Raw genomic sequence first — 6091 nt, forward strand, 5'->3', positions numbered from 1 at the left:
TGTCTTTGCTGCGTGACTGAGACCAGTGGTTGGCTGGTCCCTTTGTCTGCAGTTTACAAAAGACTTTTCCTTAGACCCGGGGGCTGCTACCTTCACAGTGATCAAATTCATCCAGTCTGCATTCTGGATGGAAGAGGGAAGAAGCAGAGGGCAGTTTCACCTGTGGGTTCTGCTGAGGTGATGTGCAGATCAGTCAAGATTCTGCTCTCACTACTGGCTGGCATTCGTAAATCTGAGGGCATTTTTGCTTTCTGTATTTTTTCCTACCACTTGTCCTTATCCAGTTTCTAGAGGGACCATATTCTAGTATGCTCTGGGGGGGAACAGGGCAGGAACCTAGGATGAGCACCCCCCCAAACCCCATCTACCCCATCAGACCATTTGAATGCAACGAAGCAGCCAGGAGTTGGAAAGTGCCTTCCCTGGACTGTACTTGGCTGGGCTCAAAGGAGCATCCTGAGACCTCCCAAGTCCTCATAGGCTGATCCCAGACTAGCTGGGATACACTAGATTTCATCTAAGTCAATCTAGAAATACTGTACTTCCCAAAAGCATTCTCTGCGTTTCCTCTTTTGTACTGAAGTCCATTCATCTACCAAGCAGTGCACATCTAGCGTGTGCAAGGCATCAAGCTAGGCTCTGTAATAACATTAAAGTGTTTTCACTCTAATGTAGGAAGAGACCTAGAGGAGACTGAGGCTAATAAACAGCAAAGTCAAGTAATGTTTCTAGAAAGAACTGCCGGCTCTATAGGGAGGTGAATATTCCCAATTAGAAGGAGTTAGCAGTAGCACCCTATAGGAGGTGACTGGGCCAAGACTTGGAGGATGTCTAGCAGCTAGAACCATATTCTGCATATTTAGGAGTTCAAATACTCCTTATTCAGCCTGAGTGAGAAGGGAGTGCAAAAGGAGGCAAGTGGGGAGAGGACAAAAATACACTCCCTGTACACTGAGGTTTCTGGGAGGCAGTTTTGGGGACACTTGTCCTTAGTGCACAAAGTCAAAACCCCAGCTGCCCTTGCTGAACGCTGGCCCATTAGCTTTATTCAGCTGTGCAGCAGCAATCTAAGGCCTTCCTGAGGGGGCAGTGTGGGGAGTGATAGGTGGGACACTTGGCCACTTAACATAAAAACCTCAGTTCTGCATCTTCTAGTTTTGACAGGACCACCTGTAGGACTGTTGCCCATCTCTGCTTCTTTCATCGAGGTTACCACTTGACTAAGTACCCCCCATGCTATCTCCCAGATACCAGGTCTGGGGGCTAGTATGACCTGGAAGGCACGAAGTCCCACACTGCCAAGCACACAGGTCACTGCCGAGGCCTTTCCCAGGCATCGATTCAGGGCCTTCGACGCCAGGTGGCAGCAGTGTGGCTGTGGTGCCACTGGCCGTTCCCAGCGGCAAAGAGTCGAGGATAAAGCTGAAGGCTTGTTTGCTCCTGGCTTAGAACACCTCCTGAACTCCGGGTCTCCACTGCTCTCTGCCTTTAAGGACCACCCAGCTAGCTTGCTTACACTGCTCAGCTGTGTGATCTTAAATCCCTGCTGTAGAAATGGGGTTGAGGAATGTAAGAGAAGGGCCATCTGGTGCTAATGTTGCTAATGTTATTTGATTCTCATTTAAGGAGCTGCTGTGTAGTCTGAGCAACTGGCGAGACTAACTCAAGTATTTGCAATAGGACAAGGAATCCTGGGGTGGACAGGACAGGAGAGGGAGGAAAAGGGCTTTGATACCGTGAGAGATAAGAAAGCTCTCTTAAAAGTGAACAATGCAAAGAAATAGAGGAAAACAATAGAACAGGAAAGACTGGAAATCTCTTCAAGAAAATTAGCGATACCAAGGGAACAATTCATGCAAAGATGGGCTCAATAAAGGACAGAAACAGTATGGACCTAACAGAAGAAGAGATTAAGAAGAGGTGGCAAGAATACACAGAACTGTACAAAAAAGGCTTTAATGGCCAGGATAACCAAGATTGTGTGGTCACTCATCTACAGCCAGACATCCTGGAGCGTAGTGCGTAGTTTGTTACTACGAACAAAACTAGTGGAGCTGATGAATTCCAGCTGAGCTATTTCAGATCCTAAAAGATGATGCTGTTAAAGTCCTGCACTCAACATGCCAGCAAATTTGGAAAACTCAGTAGTGGCCACAGGACTGGAAAAGGTCAATTTTCATTCCAGTCCCAAAGAAGGGCAATGCCAGAGAATGTTCAAACCACCACACAATTGCACTCCTTTTACATGCTAGCAAGGTAATGCCCCAAATCCTTCAAAGTTAGACTTCAACAATATGTAGACTGAGAATTTCCATATGTACAAGCTTGATTTAGAAAAGGCAGAGGAACCAGAGATGAAATTGCCACCATCCACTTGATCATAGCAAAAGCAAGGGAATTCAGAAAAACACATACTTCTGCTTCATTAACTATGCTAAAGCCTTTGATGGTATGGATCACAACAAACTGTGGAAAATTCTTAAAGAGATAGGAATACCAGACCATCTTACTTGCCTCCTGGGATACCTGTATGCAGGTCAAAAAGCAACAGGTAGAACTAGACATGGACAGCGGATTGATTCCAGATTGGGAGAGGAGTACATCAAGGCTGTATATTGTCACCCTGCTTATTTAACTTGTATGCAGAGTACATCATGCAAAATGCCAGGCTGGATGAAGCACAAGCTTCAGGATTGCTGGGAAAAATATCAATAACCTCAGATATGCAGATGACACCATCCTAATGGCAAAAAGTGATGAGGAACTAAAAGCCTCTTGATGAAAGTGAAAGAAGAGAGTGGAAAAAGCTGGCTTAAAACACAACATTCCAAAAACTAAGATCATGGCATCTGGTCCCATCACTTCATGGCAAGTAGATGGGGAAACAGTGGCTGACTTTATTTTTGGGGGTGGCTGACTTTATTTTTGGGGGCTCCAAAATCACTGCAGATGACTGCAGCCATGAAATTAAAAGATGCTTGCTCCTTGGAAGGAAAGCTAAGACAAACCTAGACAGCACATTAAAAAGCAGAGACTCTGTCAACAAAGGTACATATAGTCAAAGCTATGGTTTTTCCAGTAGTCATTTTTGGATGTGAGAGTTGGATCATAAAGAAGCTTGAGCACCGAAGAACTGATGCTTTTGAACTGTGGTGTTGGAGAAGGCTCTTGAGAGTCCCTTGGACTCCAAGGAGATCAAACCAGTCAATGGTAAAGTATATGAATATTCATTGGAAAGACTGATGCTGAAGCTCCAATACTTTGGCCACCTGATGCAGAGAGTCAACTCACTGGAAAAGACCCCGATGCTAGGAAAGACCGAAGCAGGAGACAGGGATGACGGAGTATGAGATGGTTGAATGGCACCATTGACTCAATGGACATGAGTTTGAGCAAACTCCTAGGAGACAGTGAAGGACAGGGAAGCCTGGCACGCTGCAGTTCATGGGCTTGCGAAAAGTGGGACATGACTGAGCAGCTGAACAACAGCAACAGTGGGAGACCTTACTGGCTTGCTCAGGTTTGATGAGGTGAGTCTTCTTCTGTCCTGACAGTTGGTCCGTGAAATACGTATAGATGAGACAGGTCTCTGGATGGACCACAGGATATATTCGTGACAAGGGTTCAGCTTGAGCCCCAGCTATCTCCAGTCTAGAAAGAACTGTGGAGGTGATGTGGCTACAAAGGTTGAAGAAGGAAACTAGCGTGTACTGAGTTACTCCTGTGAATCTGACATGTGAAGATACTTGAGTGCCTGTTGGGTGCTGGACATTATTAGGCACTTGCAAATGTTTTATCTCATTGCCTATCAGCTCAAATGTGATATAATGGGGATAACACAGGATTTGCTATGGGAAGTTCTGGATTCAGATTCCACACTGTCACTGGCTTAGTAAGTGTCCTTGGGCCAACTACTCAATCTTTGTGTATCGCAGTTTTCTCATCTATAAAATGAACTTTGTATTCATTTTATATGTGGTATTTAGATATATTTATGTGGGGACACAGAATCCAAGAGGGTCTCCCTCCTAGGTGATAATGTGGATTAAGGCATCTAGCATAGTACCTGGGGCATAGCTGATACTGAGCCACTGCTATTTTTTCTCCACTCTGCAGGTGGGTGTAGTACTTGTGCTTTACAGGGCTCTCGATGACAAGACTTGAGAACCTTGAAAAGACAGCAGTTACCCTACATAAGCGGTGTTGAAGGTTGTTGCCATGTTTGCTGAACAGCACAGAGGGGCACGGTGAGAAAGGGGAAGGCATCTGAGGTGAGGGAGCAGAGGGTAGCTAGCATTTGGGGTTCAGATCAGGAGTGGAACTGAGCTTTCCTGTTAATGGCCAGTGAGGATGATGGAGTCCCGGGCTGGTGTGGCATCTGAAATCAAAGTGCAAGCTCAGCTCTGACCTGCCTTAAGGGACAGTCAGAAGGGACACTCTGCTGAGCTGTGCCCAGGCATCCTGCAGTGACAGTGACTGGTTGGCAGTGGCCTTGGCACTTGGGTTCAGACTCTGTGGCCCTCAGAGTCCCGGAGGGAAGAGGCAGTACAGGGGCAGGAGACCGTGCTATCACCCACAGGATACAGTGAACCCCAGGTAAACTCCACGGGAGAGTGAGGAGAAATCAGTTTTCACCCTGAAGCAAAGGAAGGTGGCTGTGAGTACAGTCGTGTGTGATTACAAGAAGGGACAGAGCTGGATCATCCTTCTGATTTGGGAAGGGGGACACACAATCCAAGGAGGCCTCAGGAAGTACAGGGAATTGCCCAAAGTCTCAAAGCATCCTTGGCCATGTGACTGAGAGAAGGAAAAAGCCAGCTCTGCAGCTTGAGGAAGACGAGGGATAGTTGGCAGTCATCATTAATAGGACAGGCCAGTGGGGCTTTCTTGGGTCGGTAGAAAAAACTATTGTAAATCAAGGAATCTGGGGATTAGAATATCTGCTTGCCAGAACTATAAAAAACTGCAGGCCTAAGGAAAGTGATCAGATTTCACTGGAAGGAATTCAAAAAACAAACTGCATGATTACCAAGAACACAGTTCTGTTCATTGTTATTTTTAGAACAAAACAAAGCTGTTTTCATTTCCCTCAGAGAGCAATTCCCTGAGCAGTATTAATAGCTTAAGAATTAAAAGCCACTTATGTTTTTCCTTTTGACACCACCATTTTGAAATATCACTAATCATAGGTGAGTCAGACTTTCCCAAAGGAAAAGACAGTCCTGGGGAGGATCACAGGCCTGAGCAGGCAAGGCCACACTGAGGGTGCAGGGCAAAGAGCCTGTGTGGCTGGAAACAGGTCAGTCAGTGATGCTTAAGGAGCAGAGTCCTATGCTGCGTTCTGATAATGGACTCCTGGATGCAAAGGTGGTTAAAATCCAACCTTCAAGACAAAAGCATGCTGATTCAGAAGTACAGTTCACTTGAAGTTTTTGGATTTTTTTTTTAAGGTTAAAAAAATGCTTAGTGTTAGTTGCTGAGTCATATCAGACTCTGTGTCCCCATGGACTGCAGCCCACCAGGCTCCTCTGTTCATGGAATTCTCCAGGCAAGAATACTAGAGTGGGTTGCCATTCCTTTCTCCAGAGGATCTTCCCAACCCAGGGATTGAACCTGAGTTTCCTGCAAGGTGCAGATTCTTCACTGTCTGAGCCGTCAGGGAAGCACCCCCCTCCCCCGCCCAGTGCTTAGGATCATTAGAAATCAATATTGATAAACAAGTAAAAGCGTATTTAGAATAATTTTGTTTACCTGATTAAATATCTGGTTTTTGGCTTGTGTAGAGCTGTGCAAATTGTGAATTTGTACTTATTGACTGTGGACTTTTCTGGGTGTCTCCTCCTTTACCTGTACCCTTTTTCTGCAGACGTGTCCTTTTCTCAAGCTTCCCTTCCCACAGGCTGAAAAGAGGAAGGAGGCTGAGCCAGCTGTGGCACAGTCCATACCACAGTCATGTAGGGACAGTTATCCATGTATTTTTAATAAACTGCAAGAAAACTAGATTCATGGAATACTCCTAAATGACTGGGAAGTGACCAGGAAATACACAACAAACACTGTAATTCTAAGTTTTAAAGGAGGATTAATGAAG

The sequence above is a fragment of the Budorcas taxicolor genome, chromosome 3 (assembly GCF_023091745.1).
Source record: "Budorcas taxicolor isolate Tak-1 chromosome 3, Takin1.1, whole genome shotgun sequence".
NCBI classification, from domain to species: domain Eukaryota; kingdom Metazoa; phylum Chordata; class Mammalia; order Artiodactyla; family Bovidae; genus Budorcas; species Budorcas taxicolor.